This window comes from Cotesia glomerata, linkage group LG10 (genome assembly GCF_020080835.1).
Source record: "Cotesia glomerata isolate CgM1 linkage group LG10, MPM_Cglom_v2.3, whole genome shotgun sequence".
Taxonomy (NCBI): Eukaryota; Metazoa; Arthropoda; class Insecta; order Hymenoptera; family Braconidae; genus Cotesia; species Cotesia glomerata.
Window position 1 is genome coordinate 10,709,703 of NC_058167.1, and position 23,935 is coordinate 10,733,637.

General features: G+C 24.4%; 3 long non-coding RNA genes across 4 annotated transcripts in view; 2 read left to right on the forward strand and 1 right to left on the reverse strand.

The window, feature by feature from the left end:
* The window catches only part of LOC123273005, a 29,401-nt gene that overhangs the window by 845 nt on the left and 4,621 nt on the right, over positions 1 to 23,935 (reverse strand). The window contains exons 1-3 of one of the 2 annotated variants that reach the window (XR_006511214.1): positions 7,318 to 7,618; positions 6,438 to 6,551; positions 3,269 to 3,451 (exon numbers count right to left, since the gene is read on the reverse strand). This is a non-coding gene — a long non-coding RNA (uncharacterized LOC123273005). Of the gene's footprint in view, positions 1 to 3,268; positions 3,452 to 6,437; positions 6,552 to 7,317; positions 7,619 to 23,935 lie in introns of those variants that run through there. The other variant, XR_006511215.1, reaches the window with a different exon arrangement.
* On the forward strand, positions 758 to 4,341 carry LOC123273004. Its single transcript, XR_006511213.1, has 5 exons — positions 758 to 888; positions 1,499 to 1,698; positions 2,940 to 3,468; positions 3,975 to 4,141; positions 4,212 to 4,341. It is a non-coding gene; the product is annotated as an uncharacterized LOC123273004 (long non-coding RNA).
* On the forward strand, positions 11,755 to 14,830 carry LOC123273002. The gene is made up of 3 exons (XR_006511211.1): positions 11,755 to 11,876; positions 12,189 to 12,400; positions 14,490 to 14,830. It is a non-coding gene; the product is annotated as an uncharacterized LOC123273002 (long non-coding RNA).

Below are 23,935 nucleotides of genomic sequence, written 5' to 3' on the forward strand. Positions count from 1 at the left end.
CCTCAAGAGTTAAAATTAATTTAATTTCGAAAAAAGTTCGTTTCGACGTATATTCATCCGAATACTCATCCATATGAATAATGATTCGGTCGAAAATTACTCATCCAAATAACTATATATTCACATTTTTCGGCTAAATGAGTGTTCGTCTGTTCATTCATTTTGGCGTAAAAATTTTCGTTGTTATATTTTTTAATTTATTGAGACTTTGTGACTTTGAAAGATTCTATTAATATAGCTTTAGTTTTTTCTTTATTCAAATTTATATTTTTCGGAAATTTAAAATTTATCAAATTATTTATTTTAAATTATATTTTATATTTACTTTCTAAGTTCTAGTAATTTATTAATTCGGAATGTTGTCAATCTGACTATTTTACTGCGACCCAACATTTGATGACAAACACAGTACAGTCGACGCTCTCTGTATTGGACCTCTCTGTATTTGACCGCTCTCTGTATTTGACCACATTCTTCCTCTGTATTTGACGATTTTACACAGCTCTTATGGACAAGGACGAGTCAAATACAGAGAGCGTTGACTGTAAATTTTAATTATTCTTTACTATTCTTATTTAATATTTAAAAAAATATATAAACAATTTATAAAAGTATTAGTTATTATATATAAAAAATTTATAAAAAGTATTAGCAATTATTTATTAGAAATTTGCTACAAAATTAAGTAATTTATATTTTTTAACTTAAATTTCCCTGCAAGAATTTTTTAATATATTTTTATTTCAATATTATTATTATATATACTATCAGGAGAAGGAACGGAAAAAAAGGTAAGAAGAAGGGATGCGTGTGTATGACAATATACGCGATCGCGATTTATTTGTTTCTTCTGACGAAATAATCAACAGTCTGATATTATTAAGATATGTAAGTATTTTAATTTAATTATTTAATATTATTTATAAAATAACTTTTAAAAAACTCGGTTGTAAATTAAACTTGCAAAAAACTGGACATTCATTGTTGTCTTAATAATGAAAAATTAATAGAATTATTGATAATACTAAAGTTAGCCATTTTTAATTTTTTGATTTTACTTCAATTATTAAATTAAAACTAAAAAATATTTTTTTTTGATTGCGATTAGAGTTTTTCAAATTTTTTACAAATTAAGTTAAAAAAAAAGTTTTTGTAATAATTTTTTCAATAAAAAAAAAATTCTAACAATTTTAATGAGAATTAATCGCATATATTTAATAATTTTTAAAATTCTATAACAAATAAATTATGGCAAAAAAAGTTATTTGAAAATTTTAAAAAATAAATGCAACTTTCTAAAAATGATTTTTTAGGACAAATTTTTTTATTAAATAAAATTTAAAAAAATGTGACTGCTAATTTCAATGTCATATATTTTAAGATATCGGCTAACTTAATTTTTATAATTATTGTATTACTATTTCACTGCATTGAAGAAGAAAATGAATCATTTAATTTTATGATAATTTTTCTAAATACTTTGATTTTTTTGTTTTAGTTAAAAAACTTGCGGAATTTCAGTTTCAAGTATGTCATTTTATATGATAGTTAAAGGTGTTTATGCAGGGCAAGAAAAAAAGTACCTCTGTCATTTTATAGATGAACTTGATTTAGAGCTTCGAGAATCTTTTCATGAAAAATTTAAAATAACTCTGCGAACTAATGAAATACTCGAAAATAATTTGAGACTATATCAAAGTAAGTCTCATAATTATCTTAATATTTCTTACAACGTAAACGTCATAAATAATACTAAATATATCGCGTTATTAGAACCATAAGGGCGTATAAAAAAATTTTTTTTGCTCCAATCAATGTAAAAATGTTGAAAATATTAACATCTATGGAAAAAACGAAAAAAAAATTTTTTTTTGTAATACGCCCTAATGGTTTTAAGAAAAAATTTTTCTAAAACCATAAGGGCGTATCATGTTTTTTCGGTTTATTATCAATTATGGGTCAGAGTAAGAAAAAAAATTGCAAAGGTAATAGAATATCACTCCATAACTTGATTTATGTCAATAAATATTTATTTAAGTGAGAAAACTAATAAAAAATTAAGGAAAAATAAATTCATCAGAGTATTACTCCAATGCCATCTCCATCGTCAGGATCATCTGTATCTAAGATTATAAAAGTAAAAAAAAAGATTTCTTAATTTTTTTTTTAACTAGTTAATGACAAAAGAATTTATAAACTATGACCATGGCTGAAAATTAAACTTTGATAATACCGATGATATTTTGTGGGACAGTGCCTGATGTACAAAAATGATTTAGATCATCAAACTTGCTTCAAGATATTGGTATTGAAGAATCATAACAATTCTCAAGAACAAAGTTCTTTTTGAATGACTTTTTTAAAATTACAGTTCTAAATGGCTTACAAAACTCTTTTGTTAATTGTAAATAGATCTGAAGTAAAGAAAACATCAATTTTGAAAAACTTTGAGGCTAATTTTATTAACTTGAAGACATACCGATTGTTCTCAAGTTGTTATGAATTTATTTTTTCTTAATTTTTCATTCGTTTTTTCACTCAGATAAATATTTGTTGATATAAATTAAGTTGTGGAGTGATAATTTCTATCACCTTTGCAATTTTTTTTCTTACTCCAACCTATAATTGATAATAAACCGAAAAAACAAGGTACGCCCTTATGGTTTTAGAAAAATGTTTTCTTAAAACCATAAGGGCGTATCACAAAAAAAATTTTTTTTTTTCGTTTTTTCCATAGATGTTAATGTTTTCAATATTTTTATATTGATTGGAGCAAAAAAAATTTTTTTATACGCCTTTATGGTTCTGCAGAACCATAACGGCGTATATTTTGAGATACGCCCTTATGGTTTTAGTAACGCGATATTAATGACGCTTATATTTTTTTTTTTCTTTTTTTTTATATTAACACAAAGAAAAATTATAAATATTATTTTCAGTTCCAATGTGTAAAGTATTGAATTTTTTTGGTAAAAACGGCTATCGCGTTGTCTCTTCTACGTACACCAAAGAATATGTTAATAAAAATGAGTCACAACCTGGTATAATATGGACATTGGAAAAAAGAATTTAATAATATCACTATTTGAATCATAACAAATTACCATAAGTGAAAATGTCTCAATTCTTTATATTACACTTTAATTTTTATGTTACTTACCATTACTATATGGATAATCACATCAAATAAAATAATATGAACATGTAATTTGAAAAATAAATTTGTTATTGATTCAATTCTAATAAGAAACAAATAAAAGTATTTCACCTTGATTTAAAAAAATTTCCACGTTCAAATTTTCCCACAAGAAAATTCAGGTTTTAAAAATGACTGTTTCCGGCAATTTTAGCCCTCGTGGTCGCAGTGGTATTTTAGTTTTCCATCTTCAAATGCACTCAATCGTTTAAAGTTTCTCGTACAGTGTAGGTCAATTTTCTTGAGATTTTTCATCTGAAAATTAAGACAAGGTATGTTTGCTTTTTCTAAATTTTTATTTTATAAATTACTATAGAAAAATTATTTAAAACTACGTTTATATTTCTAAGCAATATTTATCAAAAATAATCAATGAAAATTAATATAATAATTTTAATATAGAATGCAACAGGTATTTGTCAACAACAATCATGCGTACGGCCTCAAATTTTTTAATGAATCATAACAAAAAAGTATGGGGGAACTACGATCTATTCAGCTTGTTATCGACTAAAAACCAGCATTAAAATAAAATTATTACAATCACAGTTCTTGTTCTGTAATTGTCAATATATAAAAAAGTTTATTTCAATATTAAAACTTTTTTTTTAAAAAAAAATTATTATAAAAGTTCCACTTTACCAGCAAAGGCCAAAATTTAGCGAGGTCATTTAAAAAAAATAATTTTAGTTTGAAAGTAAAAGTTATAAAATAAATCAAAGAACATTATTTGACTTTTTTTTGAATTTAGATAATTATTATTTTAAATTATTGACAGAAAAATGTCTAATAATGGGATTGATCGAAGCAGTGACGCTTACATATGGATTCAAGGAAACATTCGTGGAGTTGGATGTTTTATATTCGGAGCAACTTCTAGAATAAAAGGGATTTTACGAAATAACTTCAGAATAGAAGATTCGACGAATGGTGATCATATTGCTGGTAAATTGATAAATTAAAAATATTTTTAATTTGTAATTAATTTTTTAATTTATAATTCAAATTTTTTTAGCGGCTCCTACAATTGTCATTAATTTTTTAGTAACATGTGGGTATAGAATTAAAGAGACCACTACAATCGATCATTTTAATTTGCTTTGGACTCTTCAGCCTCAAAATTTTAATTAAAATATGTTTTTTAAGGTGACCGTGTCTTTTTTCTCATGCAAAAATTTCTCGTGATAAAAATTCTCAGCAATAATTTCTTGTACAATATTTTCTCACACAAAAACCATGATAAAAGGGCATGAAAATAAAGTTAACCGACATTTCAAAATTTTTAGAAATTTTTTATTGAAAAAATTTCAATTAAACAATTAAAAAAAAATTGTCACTTGTAAAAAACTTGAAAACTATAATTGCAATTTTTTATAAATATCTTTTTAGTTGTAATTTAATTAATGAAAAAAATCAAAATTATTTACACGTCTTCTAACTTTAGTGTCATAAAAGGGCCATGTTAATGTTGAAGATATCGCGTTACTAGAACCTTAAGGGCGTACCTCAAAATATACGCCTTTATGGTTCTGCAGAACCATAAGAGCATATAAAAAATTTTTTTTTGCTCCAATCTATGTAAAAATGTTGAAAATATTAACATCTATGGAGAAAACGAAAAAAAAAATTTTTTTTGTAATACGCCCTTATGGTTTTAAGAAAACATTTTTCTAAAACCATAAGAGCGCATCATGTTTTTTCGGTTTATTATCAATTATGGGTCAGAGTAAGAAAAAAAATTGCAAAGGTAATAGAATATCACTCCACAACTTGATTTATGTCAACAAATATTTATTTAAGTAAGAAAACTAATAAAAAATTAAGGAAAAATAAATTCATCAGAGTATTACTCCAATGCCATCTCCATCGTCAGGATCATCTGTGTCTAAGATTATAAAAGTAAAAAAAAAGATTTCTTAATTTTTTTTTTAACTAGTTAATGACAAAAAAATTTATAAACTATGACCATGGCTGAAAATTAAACTTTGATAATACCGATGATATTTTGTGGGACAGTGCCTGATGTACAAAAATGATTTAGATCATCAAACTTGCTTCAAGATATTGGTATTGAAGAATCATAACAATTCTCAAGAACAAAGTTCTTTTTGAATGACTTTTTTAATATTACAGTTTTAAATGGCTTACAAAACTCTTTTGTTAATTGTAAATAGATCTGAAGTAAAGAAAAAATCAATTTTGAAAAACTTTGAGGCTAATTTTATTAACTTGAAGACATACCGATTGTTCTCAAGTTGTTATGAATTTATTTTTTCTTAATTTTTCATTCGTTTTTTCACTCAAATAAATATTTGTCGATATAAATTAAGTTGTGGAGTGATAATTTCTATCACCTTTGCAATTTTTTTTCTTACTCCGACCTATAATTGATAATAAACCGAAAAAACAAGATACGCCCTTATGGTTTTAGAAAAATGTTTTCTTAAAACCATAAGGGCGTATTACGAAAAAAAATTTTTTTTTTCGTTTTTTCCATAGATGTTATTGTTTTCAATATTTTTACATTGATTGGAGCAAAAAAAATTTTTTTATACGCCTTTATGGTTCTGCAGAACCATAAGGGCGTATATTTTGAAATACGCCCTTATGGTTTTAGTAACGCGATATATAAGCATTTTTGTAAATGATGTTTAATTTTCTTCAAATTAATTTATGTTGTAATAACTTGTTTCTAGAAATAATTGAACTTGAGATATTGTTGTGTGAGAAATTTTGACGTGGGTAATTTTTGCGGATTAATAAAAGCAGGGAGCCGTTTTTTAAGTGTTACTTGTTTACAATAATGTTTTTATTTTTTCAATTGTTACAAAAATAAATTCAAGATAAATAAATTTAAGCATTAGTCTATTTTGTATTGATGTTACTTTAATGACTGGCAATTTAAGATTGACACTACAGTATTAATAATTTTTTTAATACAATAGTTCTGTTTCATTAATTGTTTTTTTTCTTAAGGATAGAAATTTATAATAAATAATTTTATTATTTTATTAAGTATATAAATTAGTAATAATTAATTTTTCTTACGAAAAGTAAAAAAATATACTCATAATTTTAAGAACTTTCAAAAATTTTTTTTATAGTCTTAATATATTCTTAAGTAATATATTTTATAAAAAATATATCCACGTTTTATAAATTTGTTTATCAAGTTAGTGATCAAATTAAAAAATAAATAGATATTTTGCTTCCTTTAGTTTAATTTATCGGATGTACTTACATGAGGAAATTACCACCAATGTAAAATAATAGCTAGATGCTTTATCCTTTCATCTTTTATTTCATACATAAGTATGTGATGTTAATTATACTTCAAAATACCGAAGAAACTTTACTGAAATATTTTTATTTAATTAATATGACTTACATTTATTAAAAAAAAATTTTTTCTATGTATTTATTTAAAATTATCATTAATTAAATTTTTAATTTCATAAAATGTATTGTTTTTTAAATTTACTAATATAAATTTATTGAAATAATTTTATTTAATTAATATGAGTAAAATTTATTAAGAAATTTTTTTTTCTATGTATTTATTTAAAATTATCACTAATTTAATTTTTAATTTCATAAAATGTATTTGTTAAATTTATTAATATAAATGAAGCTAAATAAAAAATATCGGCTAACTTTATTATTTAAAAAAATTTGTGTTAAATATTTAATATTTTTTTTTTATATTAATTTAAGAAAATTAACAAAAGAGTTTTAAATTTACTGTAATAATAAAATCAGCCGGAATTTTTAATTTTTTGATTTTGCTTAATTCATTAAATTTAAATCAAAAAATATTTTTTTGAAGCAATAGCACAAAATTTCTATGAAAATGAAGTTAGCCGACATTTCAAAATTTTTAGAAATTTTTTATTGAAAACATTTCAATTAAACAATTAAAAAAAAATTTTTCACAAATAAAAAACTTAAAAAACTATAAGTGTAATTTTTTATAAATATTTTTTTAGTTGTAATTTAATTAATAAAAAAAATCAAAAATTTTTAGACGTCTACTAACTTCAGTGTCATAAATTTCTTAGTTTGTAAAATCTAATTTTTTATTTCACATTATATTGAGTGTAATAATAAAATTAATATTGTACCTGAATATCACGAATATTCTTCAATAAAAACTAAACATATTAATTGAAACTCTATCGAACAAAGAGCTAGACTTCATACTGCAGTTAATTTATTTATTCCTTATCTAATACACATTTTATAGAACCATAATATGGACACCTAAAACACAAAAAGCGATTGATAATTTATAATTTAATATATGTAAGTTTAGTTTAGTTTATTAACAAAATTATGTCAAGGCAGTTGCCGAATGACAAAGAGTAAGTATACATATAATTTTACATTATTGTGCAGTTTAACTTATAAATATTTAGAGTGTTTTACACAATAATATTTTTAGATAGGTGATAATATTATATACTACATTAAAAATTAATATAAAAATTTAATTTATAAAGAATTAACTAATAATTTTAAGAATCTTTGATGTTACTAAAGAGACAGGTAGGAAACTTTAAATTAAAAAGAAGCTATATAAAGAAGGTTAACGAAGTTTGAAGATTAATAAAATAATGATAGAAGCATTTACAACAGTTTATGATCAAACTAGGGATGGGCGATGTTAGGAAAAAAAATTGACATCGGACTATCGATTTTCAAAATTTTTCACCATCGAACCATCGATGTTTTGACAAAAACATCGAAACATCGATTGTAGACATCGATGTTGAAAATGCACGCAAAAATTCGAAAAAATTATACTTATAACCAAATTTGGCGTAAAAAGAAATAATTTTTAATTATTTTACTTATTATTGCCCGTACACCTTCAAAATTTTGACTAAAATCCAAAAAACCCTAAATAAGGCAAAAAATTGCGAAAAACTGCCGCCACAACGATGAATAAAATTTTATAGATCTAGATCAAGCATACTTTTTATATATTTCAATTCACTGAATCTGAATTTGAACGTTAATTAGCCCGTTGAGCTAATTAGCCCGTCAAAATTTGAAAAAATAGCAAAAAACTTAAAAAAATTTCGTTAAGTTTTGTTATTTTTGAATTCTAAGATCATCTTCCAGCTATGAAAATGCACTTGCAAGTCATTAACAATTGTGTTTAATAGATTTTTTTCCCATATTTATAACTGTAATTTTTACGATTTTTTTTTTGGTTTTTTCAGATTTTTTTTTAATTTTTAGCGCACGCTAAAAATTTCTAGTAAAAATTTATCTCGATGTCGATGGTTCATTATTCTACATCGACCATCGATGTTTCGATTCCAAAAAAAAATCGATCAAAAAAGTCGATGTTTTCCGGAAAAAACATCGATAGTCGAAACATCGATGTATATCGCCCATCCCTAGATCAAACATCTAAATTAAATAAATAATGAAAAATTTTATTTTTGAAAACCTCCAAGCTTGATGAATTTATAATGTCCTCTGGTAGTTCTTCCCATAATCGTATAACTGTAATTACGAAAGAAGACTCATAATGAGTGGTACTGAAATTTGGGAATTTAAAGAGAATATTATTTTTCTTGGCTGCTAGTCTCTCAGAGCGTCTTACAGTAAGGTCTTCTTGAAATAATTCGCGCAAATAGCTAGGTTTACTAATTTCTAATAATTTATAAAAGTAACAACAAGTAAAATAAATTCGACGACTCTTTATCGAGAGTAAGTGTACTTTTTACGGAAAAATAAAACATATATTGAGCGATTAACATTTACTTATGCTTATAAATGATTACACACACTAAAAAAAAACATACTACTGATTTTATTACAATTATCAACATACAATAAATCACAAATTTATTGCAGATCGACAATTGGTTTTGTAGTAAAAAATTTTCCAATGCACGTGCAGTTATTTTTATTATTGATTTTTCAATATTTAATTATTTTAATTCAATAAAAAGTAAGTTTGTCAGAAAAATTTGTTGCTGATTTTGAAAGTGGCGAAGATAATAATTATATTTGTTTTAGGGGAAAAAAAAAATGGACTTGATTGACGCTTCGGACACCAATAGTGATCTTCACTTGAATTTTATTATTGGCTCTTTTTTTCTTGTGATTAACAATTTTGTCTTTTGCTGGTTCTTTAAATAAATACAGTTTTGCAACAGTATCAGGTCCAATGGAAAGTCATTGGTGCGTTGTTATAGAATTGAAGAAAAAAATTGATTTTGAAACTACTTTACTTTCAAACTGGATGCGTTATGCACTGATAGAAGGATTTGTTTATAGTTAAAAATATTTGTTAATATTTAACAAATCATTTATTAGAGACCACTTTTTAGTCCTTAACAAATATTTATTAGTATTTAAAAAGATTTATTAATATTTAATAAATGAATATCAGATTTATTAAATACAAACAAATTATTTTAAATACTAAGAAATATTTGTTTAATACTAAAAAATGATCTCTAATAAATGATTTGTTGAATATTAACAAATATTTTTAACTATAAACAAATTCTTCAATCAGTGTGGAAGTAATTATTAAACACAATATTTTTATGTGATACTAAAATCAGCAATGATACTAAAATAAGCCGACTTTCATGAAAATAAAGTTAGCCGACATCTAAAAATTTTTATGAATTTTTTTATTAAAAAATTATTACAAAAAAATAAAAAAAAATTTTTTTCATTCGTTAAAAACTTCAAAAACTATAAGTGAAATTTTTTAAAAATATTTTTTTATTTATAAATTAATAAATTAAGCAAAATAAAAAAATCAAAAATGTCGACTAACTTTATATTATATTAATATCATCCGACTTTCATAAAATTTTTTATGAAAATTAATTTAGCAGATATTTGATAATTTTAAAAATTTTTGTTACAAATAAATTTTGGAAAAAAATATGAGAAAAAAAATTGACATGTAGAAATAAAAAAAAATTAGAAATGCATATTTATATAAGCAATTTATTAAAAATAATTTTTTTGGAATAAATTTTTTTGTTAAAAAATAAATTTTTTAAATGGTGTGACTGCTAACTTTAATGTCATCATTTTTTATTTTTTTTGACAATTAAATTACAAGTAAAAAAATTCTCAAAAAAAAATTGCACGGATAATTTGTAAAATCTTCTACATGTTAAATTTTTTATTTTTATTTTTTTTGTAATAAATTTCTTCAATAAAAAAAAGTATAAAAATTTTCAGATGTCGGCTAATTTAATTTTCATCGATATTTAGAGTTTTTATAAAAAATAAATAATAAATTTTTTTATTGAAAAAACTTGACATGTAGAAAATTTGGAAAATTCTAAGTGCAATTTTTTGAAAATATTTTTTTATTTATAATTTTTATTGACTAAAAAAATCTTCAGCTAAGAAACAAAATTTCTTTTAAATTTCAAACAAATTAATTTGTTGTCTCAACAATGCTTATTTTTTTTTTTTTTTTTAGAAAATATAATGGACGTAGCAAATATACTCGGCCAGCAAGGAAATAGAATGATAAATGTTAATCCGAAACTAAATAATGAAAAATATTATTCTATTTTCTTACAGAAGAAAACTGTTATTGTACAAAATGCATTTTCAAATAGATCTAAATTATATTTGTAATTATTTAAATATATATCTGCGTGTAAAATTTATAATAAATAAAATATGTTTCTACTGAGGAAAAATTTTGCATATCAAATTCTAATCAATTTTAAACAAATAAATTATTGACAAAAGTATTTGCAATATTTTTAAAAAATTGAATAATATTTTATAATTGAAAATTTAATTTTAAAGAAATAGATTTGATATCTTTAAAAAAAAATTCTGTAAAATTAAGTTAAATGAGAAAATTGAACGTAGCTATTGAAATTAATTTAGCAGATATTTAATAATTTTTGTAACACTGAAGTTAGCCGACATTTTTAATTTTGATTTTTTTTCATTTATTAAATTATAATTAAAAATATTTTTAAAAAATGCACTTATAGTTTTTCAAGTTTTTCATAAATGAAATTTTTTTTTTTATTTTTGTAATAATTTTCAATAAAAAAAATCATGAAAATTTTTTAGATGTCGGCTAACTTAATTTTCATTCATTTTTGTAACAAATAAATGATGTCAAAAAAAATTGACATTAAGTAGAAATATGAAAAATTAAAAATTCAATTTTTAAAAAATAATTTTTTGGATGAAAATTAATTTAACAATTTTTTTAAAAATAAATTATGCAAAAAAAAAATTAGAAAAAAAAATTGACATGTAAAAATTGAAAAAAATAAAAAATGCAATTTTTTTGATGAAAATTAATTTAGCAGATTTTTGATAATTTTAATAATTTTTTAAAGAAACAAATTATTGCAAGAAGAAATTAGAAAAAAAATTGACATGCAGAAATTGAAAAAAATAATAAATGCAATTTTTTTAAAATTAATTTTTTGGAGCTAATTTGTTTGTTAAAAAAAATAAAAAATGATCAAGTGACTGCTAACTTTAGTGTCATAACTTAGCTATATATAAACTTTCCATTTTCAAATTTTCCCTCATTATTTAAGTATACATTTCCACTAAGATAGTTTCCGGTGTCTTTTTCGCCACGAAAGCATTTTAGTTTTTCCGTATCTACCGACGCTTCGAAGTCGCATACCTCAAACGTCAGAAAGTGAAGGTGAGTTTTTCAGAATTTTCAGATATTTTTTTTTTTTTTAAGCGAAACAAGAATTGTAATAAAAAAGTTTTACTGCTAAAATAAATACCATAAAACTCTTACTTATTATTAATGATGTTAAAAAATAGAAAAATTTATTAAAATGATATATAATTTACAAAAATTCAAAAAGAAAACACTCATAGACGTAACAAGTTTATTTTGTTGGTAATTTAGGCTTTTTCGGAGTATATTTATAGTAAATAACTAAAAAAAAAGTATTATGAAAATAATTCCGGTTGATATTTTACTAATTCTTTATTTATTTTTCAGAAATATAAAAATTTTTATCTAAAACAGAGTTAAGAAAATTTTTATTAAAATGTCAGGCGCTAACGGTTGTGGAAATGGTGTTTACATATGGGTCCAAGGAAGCATTCGAGGGGGTGCGTGTTTTGTATACGGAGCAAACGGAGCCACAAGAGATTATCTAAGACGGCATTTTCGAGCGAAAAATGATACGGTTGATGGAATGCACGTCGAAGGTAAATTTTATTATTTTTAAAAATTAAATTAGCTGTCAATAAATTTTTTTAATAAATCAATTACAATAATAAAAAATACTTTTAAAAATTTCTACTAATATTTTTCTTTAATTTTCACATGTGGAATTTTTTTATAATAATTTCATTTTATAAAATTCTAAAAAATGAAAATTAAGTTAGCCGAATTTGAAATATTTGAAAATTTTGATAATTTTTTCAATAAGAATAAAGTTTTCATTTATAAAAAATTAAAACTAAAATTAAAAACTATAAGGTAAAAGCCCCAATTATTGACGCTATAAGAGACAAAGTTATGATTTGATTTTTTTTAAGCAATCAAATATAAATATCGTTGAATTTTGTTTGTGGTAATGTCTTAAGTAATGTTTTAACTAATCAATTTCTTTTTTTAAAATGATAATCAGTGATATTTACTAATTAATTTTAAATAATTAAATAGATAATCTGGATACACCAATTATTGACGGGTTAAAAAACTGATTGATCTAAATATTGACGGGTTGCGGTCAACTAGTCAGATCGACAACATTCCAAATTATTAAAACTCTAGAAAATTTAAAATTCCGCTACATTCAAAGTTTATAAAATACATTAGCTTAAATAGAATAACAGCCGAAAATTTTTGACTTTTGTACAGATTATAAAACACCGGGTTATCGAATAAAAGTAAATATAAATCTTATATTCCTCAAGAGTTGAAATTAATTTGATTTCGAAAAAGGGTTGTTCCGACGTATATTCATCCGAATACTCATCTATCCGAATAATGATTCGGCCGAAAATTACTCATCCAAAAAATTGAAATTTTTCTTAGATGGTCCACCTTTACAATCATGAAATTTAGAGTGTTTTCCATACATGCTTGTAAATTAGAATAAAATTAATTTTCAAAAATTAATTAATTTAAAATTAATTAAAAAAAATTTCTAATCTAATTATAAAATTATTTACATTTTTCGGCTAAATGAGTGTTCGTCTGTTCATTCATTTTGGCGTATAAATTTTCGTTGTTATGTTTTTTAATTTATTGAGACTTTGTAACTTTGAAAGATTCTATTAATATAGCTTTAGATTTTTCTTTATTTAAGATTATATTTTTCGGAATTTTAAAATTTGTAAAATTAATTATTTTAAATTACATTTAATATTTACTTTCTAAGTTCTAGTAATTTATTAATTCGGAATGTTGTTAGTCTGACTAGTTGACTGCAACCCATATTGACGTACCGTAACCCCAATTATTGACGCCCCTACTGCGCATGCGTCGAATCATTTGGTTATATTTTTATTTATCAAAACTTGATATAAAGTAATCAATATTATTAAAGTTAATTAATAATAATTTCTATGAATGATTAATTATTATTAAAAATAGAACAATTTATTCAAAAACTTATTTAACACCAAAACACGCCGAGTTATTTGACAGTTAAAAGCCTTGTATATAATCGCGTAACGTATTTTATACTTAAAAAAAAAGGCGTCATAGCGCTGTTGACTGGCTGTCAATATGGGATTCACCATAAATATTATGAACTAGTTATTGACCCATTATTTAAATATTATAAAGCCTACAATTAATTTCGATTATTCAATTTTATAAATATTTCATGTACTGTTAATTAAAAAAAAAATAGGTCATATAATTACATGAAAAAATTAATTTAAACTCGGCAGTTAAAAAAAATGCTTTTCTAACCAAAGTTGTTAAGAAAATAGACGCTCGTAAGCTGATTTGATGAACTGGTGGTAACTTTATTTTTTTTTAATAATTAATATTTAATATTTTGAACTGAAAGTGATTTTTTTTTCAATTTTTTAATTAATTAGAATTTAATAAAAATTTATTTGATCGTTATTCTTATTACAGATAATTTAATATATTTAAAGATAATTTAGGGTGTCAATATTTAGACTCCCGTCAATAATTGGGGCTTTTACCTTAAGTGCAATTTTTAAAAAACACTTTTTAATTATAACTTAATATTATAAATAACTAACTTTAATATTATAAATTATTAATAAAATAAATGTATAATTAAAAAAATTAATTTTATTTTTATTTCAGCGCCTGCAACTGCTGTTATCAATGCACTACGAGTTTTCAATTACCAAATACACAACTCATTATCATTAGAAGCTTTAAATATTTTATGGACTCTAGAACCAAGTTCATAATTGTACAAAATTAGTGTTTAAATTTACACTTAGCATAATTGTGTAAAATATTAGACGAATTTTCTAAACTAAAATTTATATAGTAAAAATTTAACTCATTCATAAGACATTATATTGCTGGCTGGGTATTTGATAAGTAATTATAAAATTAATATGCGAGTTTGCAATTACTAAATATACAACACATTATTATTGGAAGCTTTTTGAATATTTAAAAAAATTTTTCTTATTAAAAAAAAGTTTGCGCGCCAAATTGATAAAAATTTGAATTATGAATAGAAAATACTTGTATAAATATTTTTAAGAAAAAATACTTGAAATTAAGGTCTAAAAATTATAATAAATGTAGTAATACTAAAAAAAAATCAGGTATAAAAATTTTGCAGTTAGTGTTTTAAAATTGAGCAGCTGAATTATCACTTATGATTTTTTTTTTATACTAACATGTGGAATTTTTTTCATAATCTATTAAAAAATTTCTAATGTTTGTTAACTAGAGTGTCGTAAAATTTTCAATGTATTTTGTAAACTCAAATTTATTTAGTAAAATTGTAACTCATACCGATCAAACTACTGTCTGGTATATAATTATAAGATTAACAAATGTGCTGTGAGCTTGCAATAATTAAATACACAGCGCATTATTATTAGAAGCTTAAAAAATCAAATGAACTTTAAAATCAAATTTATAATTGTTTATAGTCAGTGTTTCAATTGACACAGCGTAATTATATATCATATTAGATAAATTTTGAAAGCTCAAATTTATTTAGTAAAATTGTAACTCATTCATAACGGTCTAACTACAGTATAATAGATAGTTATAAGATAAATATGATGATAATTTTTTATTAATGGATATTATGACTGAAACTTGAAGACTGATTTCATTGAAACTCATTAGTAGATTGGTAGTATAATTAAATAATTGAATGTTTAAATTGTTTAGTGTCATAATTGGAGCCATCGATTAATTATAAATTTTACAATGTTAAATAATATTATGTTTTTTTTTTTTTTTTTTTACGTATTGTACTTGTTTTCAATGGAACTGAATAGTAAGACTGATTAAAATGACAAATGAGTTACTTAGTTAATAATTAGTTTAATTTTTTTATTATAAAATTGATGATTTAATAAAAATATTGCAATTATTTTATTTGATTGTTTATTTATCTGCAATAACTATTCACAGATTTTAGTTACTTGAATTCATATAAGCGAGTTCAAGCGTATTTTTATCGAAGAGTTTATAATAAATATTTAGGTCACTACAACCTCAAGTTATTATTTTTAATAACTGATTATATTTATAAGATCAAAAAAAAATTATTTTTAATTAAAGACTTAAAAAATTATTTAAGATAAAATTTTTGTTCCTTAATTTTTTTTTTTTTTTTTTTAATGATGCTAGAATAAATTTTTTTTTTATAATAATTTAATAATTCAATATATTTATAATAATTTAATTGCTTATGACATTAAAATAGTCTTGATCATTTTTTGGTTTGCTTTTTAACAAACAAATTTGTTTTGAAAAATTATTTAAAAAAAAATTTAATTTTTCATATTTCAAAATTTCTACATGTCAATTTTTTTTTGCCATAATTTATTTGTTTAAAAAATTTTTAAAATTATTAAATATCTGCTGAATTAATTTTCATTATAAAATTATAAAAAAATTACGAAATAAATTCGGAATATTTACGGCAATACAATAGAAAAATTACGGTATATTAACAGCATTTAAACCGTAAATGTACCGCATATTTACTGTATATCTGCGGCACTATTGCAGCAAAAAACCGGAAAAGAAGATCCCTACTTTCTATTACCGGCAAAATACCAAAAATATGCTGCTTTACTACTATTTTTCAATAGCTTAAAATTTTTTTTTATAATATTATAAATTATCATGAATAATTTTTAACAGGTTGATAAATTAATTTCCCTGTTATTATTATTATTATTATCATTTTTCTTAGTCCAGACCGGGATTCGAACCCGGATCATCTACTTACGCGCCGAAGGCTCTACTAGTTGAGCTATCAGAGATACTATCCGTATCTATTTACTCAATCATCTAATAAAACTCACCGAGTAATAAACACAACCGTCCATCTTAAGGTAAAAAGCATTATATCTTTAATTATATCAGTATAAACGCGGTAAAATTGCAGTATATCTTTGGTATTTTTACCGTAGAAATACCATTTTATTATCGTAAAATTATATTAATATTATAGTTAATACATAGATTTTTTACGGTAAAGGTTCTAGAGTATTACGGTAATTTTATCGTATTATTTCTGAACTTTGCAGCAAAAGTACGGTAGAAATGCTGTATAACTATAGTAAAAAAACTGGCCAAAAATAACCACAGAAATACCGTATTATTTCAGAATTATAACGGTTAATTTATGGTAAACGCATTAATACCGAAAATTTACGGTATTTCAAAAACCGCGAGGGTTCACTGTTATAAATATTAACTAGCAGGTCACCCCGGCTTCGCACGGGTATTTAACAAGAATTTTAAAATTAATTATTAGAAGGATCTAACGTTGAAAATTATAAATAAACTCTTTGAGAGTTTTTAAACCTAATTCACACTAATTCGCCCAAATTCGCTCAAATTCAGGCACACAGACGAAAAGAACTAATTCATCAGGATTCGCCGTAATTCGCACAAATTCAGGCACACAATCAAAAAGATTTAATTAATGAGAATTTGCAGGAATTTGCACAAATTCAGACACACAGACAAAAAGATCTAATTCATCAGTATTATTTATTGTTAATACCCATCCCCGCAATCTCCTGTGGGATGAAATATCGTAAAATTTGTTTATAAACTATTCCTATATATATCTATTACAGAAGATTCTTTTCAAATTTGGAGTCGATAAGAGCTATATTTAAAAACGGGAATTTTCCATTGTTAACGCCCCCGCAAACCCCTTTGGAAGTGGAATTTCTTAAAATCCATTCTTAGGTAACCTCTACATGGCAAAAGGAATATTCCTACCAAATTTCAAGTTTCTAAGTCTGATGGTTCCCGAGATATCGTGATGAATGACTATATAGATCTATCTATATAGATCAATCTATCTATTAAATTTATAATTAATATTACTATTTATAATATAGAATATTTATAATTAATATTAATATTAATATTCTATTAAATATGAAATCACTATGCTAGCTGTAAGTCATCTTGTTATAAATCAAAAATTGTTTTTTTTATATACTAACTGTTGTATTATTAACCCTGTTAATGGCCCCTTGGCTGTTGGGTTTGTTTATTTAAATAAAATAAAATAAAATATAGATAGGAATCTCTTATAATAATATAGATTATATAAATATAGTTTTTTTTCTCAAAAAAATAAATAATTATTAAAAGTTAAAAATAATTATTTTTTTTCTTCATGACCCATTATGTATAAATAAATTAAAGTTTTTTTTCATGCCTACTGGTCAAGTGACTAGTGAACCTTATTCAAGCCAAGCGATGGACATTCCATCTGCACTATTGGTCGAGAGACATTCTCTCTTTGCATTAGTTCTACGGGGTCCATCGAACTTGAATACTAGTAAAGCTGGAAGTTTTGTGGTATCTGTTCGAGTTGTAAAGATGTTAAACAAATGAAAGAAAATAAAAGAAACTACATGAGAGCAAAGATAAACTTTGAAAAAATAAATGGAGTAGGTTACCAAGCCAGGAATCGAACCTGGATCTCCCTGATAACATGTCAGGAGCTCTACTTTTTTTTTTTTTGAAAAAAGTTTATTTGCATAACAAGTTACAATATATACATTTTTACATGCTTAATCTAGGCTGCAAACTAGAAAACTTAAAAAATAGACATTTTTTCTTTTAATATAATATTATAATGTTTGTCCTTTTGCGTAAGGCGTCTCACATTATTTGTCTCTCTAAGTTGCTGTAAGTAACATTTGTATTAGAAAAAAAATTTTACTCTGTATTAGTATAATATATAAATTAGGGCGTGTCAATTTTAGGCGACTTTTTTTTTTCAACGAAAAAACAGGCTGAAAACTTGCATGAAGGTGAGAACAGACATAATTTATAGCTAAATTTGTCATTAAAGACAAATTTGGGAACTGGGGAAATAAAGGATAAAGGGGGGAGGAGGGACCGTACTCAGTAGGAATTTTTCGGTAACCGAAAAAATAATTCAGACAGCCCAGACCGGGACTCGAACCCGGATCATTTGGTTACGCGCCAAAGGCTCTACCAGTTAAGCTATTCGAGACATTGTCTGTAACTACCATTCCGTCACCAGAAGCCTGTTCAAAGCGGAGCTCTTAATATTAATATTTAGAGGTGTCTGTCCCTAATTTTTCATTTCCCATTTAAATAACATAGGAAAAACAATTCTTTTTTTTGTTTATTTTTCTAGCTCGGCATACGCACCTCATATATATAAGTCAATAGCATATTATTGTAGAGAATTCAACGCTCTACAAAAAAGTTCTCTTACACTTCTATCATAAAGACAGCCGTTCTAAAGTTATTCAGACGTAAACTTCTAAATGTATAAAATTTTGATTATTCAATTATCAAACTGATACAAATTAATTTATTACTGTCTAAAAAGTTATTTTTATATGTATAATTGGTTCTGATGCGCTAACATTTTCATAAAGCTTAAGCACTGTTTAAATTTAAGATACCAGTCTTAGGTATGAGAAATCAAACTCCAATGTACATACCTATTGCTAAATCTAACTTATCTCAGGCAGCGCCAATATATCGCATCTCTAATACAGTGAATCGCTTTTATCAATGGGAACCTGCACTTGATATGTTGAATTGTCCTAATGGCTATGTAACTGCGTTACTTGGCAAACTAGCAACTAAGTGGCGTTAAAGATGTGCAATTATGAATTAATAGTTAATAAGTAATTTTTAATAGGTAATAATTAATAAGTAATAAGCAATAATTACTCAGCAATTTTTATGAGTATAAATGAATGAAATCACTATGCTAGCTATAAGTCATCTTGTTACACATCAAAAATTTATTTTTCTTATGTACTAACGATTGTATTATTAACCCTGTTAATGGCCTAGGCTGTTGGGTTTGTTTATTGAAATAAAATAAAATAAAATAAAAATAAAGCTTAAAAAAAAATTACTCATGTATCAAATTTTTTTCTTCTTTATTTCATTTACTGTAAGAAAATTATTATTATGATTATTATTAATGATATACATTATTATTAATGATTATTCGTTAATTTATTCAAGAATTATTGCACTTCGAAAGTTCAAAAAATAGTGTTCTATGAAACTTTTATCAGACTTTTGACTTGAAGAGCTCAAAAACTTCATAAGTGCAATTTTAAGCGCTTAGATATGGAATTAGCGGAAGTTGCAGGGATGGCCTTTAGGGTCAACCGTTTTCCAGATTTTTTTGTGATAAATGAGCGTTATGAGACGTGCACTTTTCTGATTTTCCAAACTTATCTTTTCTCTCCGTGTAGAGTAATAAATTGTTAATTCCGTGAAACTTTTCAAAAATTTAATTCATTCAACTCGGATCATGATTTTCTTACAGTAAATGAAATAAAGAAGAAAAAAATTTGATACATGAGTAATTTTTTTTTAGCTTTATGAAAATATTAGCGCGTCAGAACCAATTATCCATATAAAAATAATTTTTAAGACAGTAATAAATTAATTTGTATCAGTTTAATACTTGAATAATCAAAATTTTATACATTTAGAAGTTTACGTCTGAATAACTTTAGAACGGCTGTCTTTATGATAAAAGTGTAAGAGAACTTTTTTGTAGAGCGTTGAATTCTCTACAATAATATGCTATTGACTTATATATATGAGGTGCATATGCCGAGCTAGAAAAATAAACAAAAAAAAGAATTTTTTTTCCTATGTTATTTAAATGGGAAATGAAAAATTAGGGACAGACACCTCTAAATATTAATATTAAGAGCTCCGCTTTGAACAGGCTTCTGTTCTCACCTTCATGCAAGTTTTCAGCCTGTTTTTTCGTTGAAAAAAAAAAGTCGCCTAAAATTGACACACCCTAATATAAATAATACAGTTATTTATTGTCTCTGTGCATATATTGCACTTATAATTATGATGAAAAAGAAGTTTTGAAAAAAAACATCATATCAATTCTAGTTATTAAAAAAAAATAAATAAAGATAAATAATAGAAAATAAAAATAATTAAGTGAGAAGAGATAATTCTTTGAATTTCGAATTTGTCTCTTGTTAATTTCAAAAATACGACGGAAATTTAGATTTTTAAATAAAATTACGATACTTGGTTTATGTCACCTTTTTTTTTTTCTGAACTTTGTTGAAGCTGTTGTAGGCTTCTCTTCTCTTGGTATCAGGAGCTCTAACAGTTAAGCTACCGGGCCCCTTCCACCATCCACCCTTCTCAGTCCATTCTTATACTCTCGATACTTTACTTACTTTTTCCCTTATTTTTATTCTCCCCACCCAAACTACGTACCACGATGGTATTGTAGTAATTATTGAGGCGCTATTACAAATTAACAATTATTTTTTTTTTCTTCATGACCCATTATATATATATATGGGCCATTCCATGTCAAATCGACCAATAGTTGGAATCGACCCCTTTCGATTTGGATGAATTTTGGTCAAAAGTTTTCTTTTATCCGAACAAAAACAGTTTCACTGTAAAAAAGTCGCGCCAAGTCCACGTTCATAAGACTATTAGGAAAAAAAAATTTTTTTTTTCTTTACAAAAAGATACAAAATAAAAAAATAAAAAAATCCGAGTAACCGATATGATTGTTTATGGTTTTCGCAAATTAAAAAAAATTTTATTGTAAATTTAAAAATTAAAAAAAAAGTTTTAGAACGTATTTAGTGTGCGCGGTTGCAAAATATTTTACTTTTAATGAAATTCGTAAAATCTATTTACTAGGACTTTAAAAAAATTGAAATACACAATGACGCACACCAAGTACGTTCTAAAATTTTTTTTTTAATTTTTAAATTTACAATAAAATTTTTTTTAATTTGCGAAAACGATAAACAATCATATCGGTTACTCGGATTTTTATTTTTTATTTTGTATCTTTTGTAAGGAAAAAAAAAAATTTTTTTCCTAATAGTCTTATAAACGTGGACTTGGCGCGACTTTTTTACAGTGAAACTGTTTTTGTTCGGATTTTAGTATTTTTTGTAATTATAATGAAAATTTACAATTGATAACAACTTAAATCTCGTGTTGACTGCATTTTTTACTGCAAACTGTCCCCTTAAAGCTACAGTTTATGTAGATGTAATTCCAGTGCACCCTGGCGGCCATAGATGCAAGCTATGAATCACTTTTTACTGTAGTTGCGTGTCTATAGGAAGGATGACTACAATTTTTATTTTATCTAGTCTGTGGCGCTGATATTCCCCATCGAAAAAAAGTCAGGATCGAAATTTCTAGGCTTACTATAGTTTGTGCTGATAAAATTTAATAATTTTAAGTGAATTAAGTGTTATAATTGATTATAATTAATTAATATCAGTAAAATAAAGTATAAATTACTTTTATAATATATCATTTTGGAAAAAGGAGAACCATATAATTAAATAAAAATTTTGCAACCTCGAAATACCGTTCTGCTTACAGTAAACACAGTCGGTAGTCTGGCGCTCCGTTTACAACGGATTTTTGAACGGACGGCGCCAGATTCTACCGAATCTGTGGATCATAAACGAAGTCCTGCCAAAGGAAAAAATAAAAAATTTTTTTCGAAAGATATGCAAATTCAAAATTTCGCGATTTTTCCAGTTTTTCAATTTTGTTTTTGCAATATCTCGAATGCTATTATAGATACAGGAATGGTCTTTCGTTTGTTTAAAAGGGGACACTTGTGACTATTGAAAAAAAAATATTTTGGAAAAAATTTTGAAAAATGCCAAATTTGTCAAATTTTGAATTTTGAAAATCGTCAAAAATGAAGACCACCATTAAAATTTTGGCTCAATTTTTTTGTATGATACCTTGTTATGATCTTAAAAGATCCTGAAATTTTTGAATAGGGGTTTTCAAAAATATGAATTTTAATTTCAAAAATTTTTGAATTTCAGAAAAAATTTTTTTTTTGTTTTTTGCAACTTCTATATAAGTTAAAGTTATGCAGATACATAATATTGTAATTTTGAGTATTTAGAAATCAAATGCACGACGTGAAAATATTAAATAATAAATTAATTTCAACTTTTTTTTATTTTTTGGACATAATCTTGCATCCTTAAAATAAGTCATCCTTAACGCATGATAGAATTCGTTAATTGTCCTTTATTTACTTCATTTAAAGTTGTTGATGCCACTTATTGTCGTCTTATTAACATGGGAATAATTTGTAATTTGAGATTGAGAACTATGATTGTGCAGAAATTCGTAAGTAAATAAGAATATGTTGCCGGTGGAGATTGTTAGGGCCGAAAATTACGAAATGTTTCGTAGTTTGTGCCGTGATTACTTTTTGCACGGTAATGATTAATTAAAATATTAACAGCATTACGTTATTATTATGCTATAAACTAATGTTATATTATTTTATATTAGAACTGCTGAACTTCATCATGATACTGTATTATCATTTACTTTGTATTTACTGTACTTATTATTTTGTACTATTTTGTATTATTTGATGATGGTCCTGAGGGAGCCTAGGCTCCAGGACTAAATGAACATTTATCTATCTATCTATCTATTCGAAAGAACGAAAAAAATTGATATTCTCATGAAATCATTTCTAATTTTTATAGAAAATTAATATCTGTTTGAGTTATTTGAGGTTAAAAACTGTAATTGAAGTGAAGAAGCGGACAAAATATATCATGCGTTAAGAAAATAAAAAATTATATCATGCGTTAAGCCTGACTTTTAGATTATGTCTAAAAAATGAATAAAAGGTGAAATTAATTTATTATTTAATATTTTCACGTCGTGCATTTGATTTCTAAATACTCAAAATTACAATATTATGTATCTGCATAACTTTAACTTGTATAGAAGTTGCAAAAAACAAAAAAAATTTTTTTTTGAAATTAAAAAATTCATATTTTTGAAAAAAAAAAAACCCCTATCCAAAAATTTCAGGATCTTTTAAGATCATAACAAGGTATCATACAAAAAAAATTGAGCCAAAATTTTAATGGTGGTCTTCATTTTTGACGATTTTCAAAAATTCAAAATTTGACAAATTTGGCATTTTTCAAAATTTTTTTCCAAAATATTTTTTTTTCAATAGTCACAAGTGTCCCCTTTTAAAAAAATGAAAGACCATTCCTGTA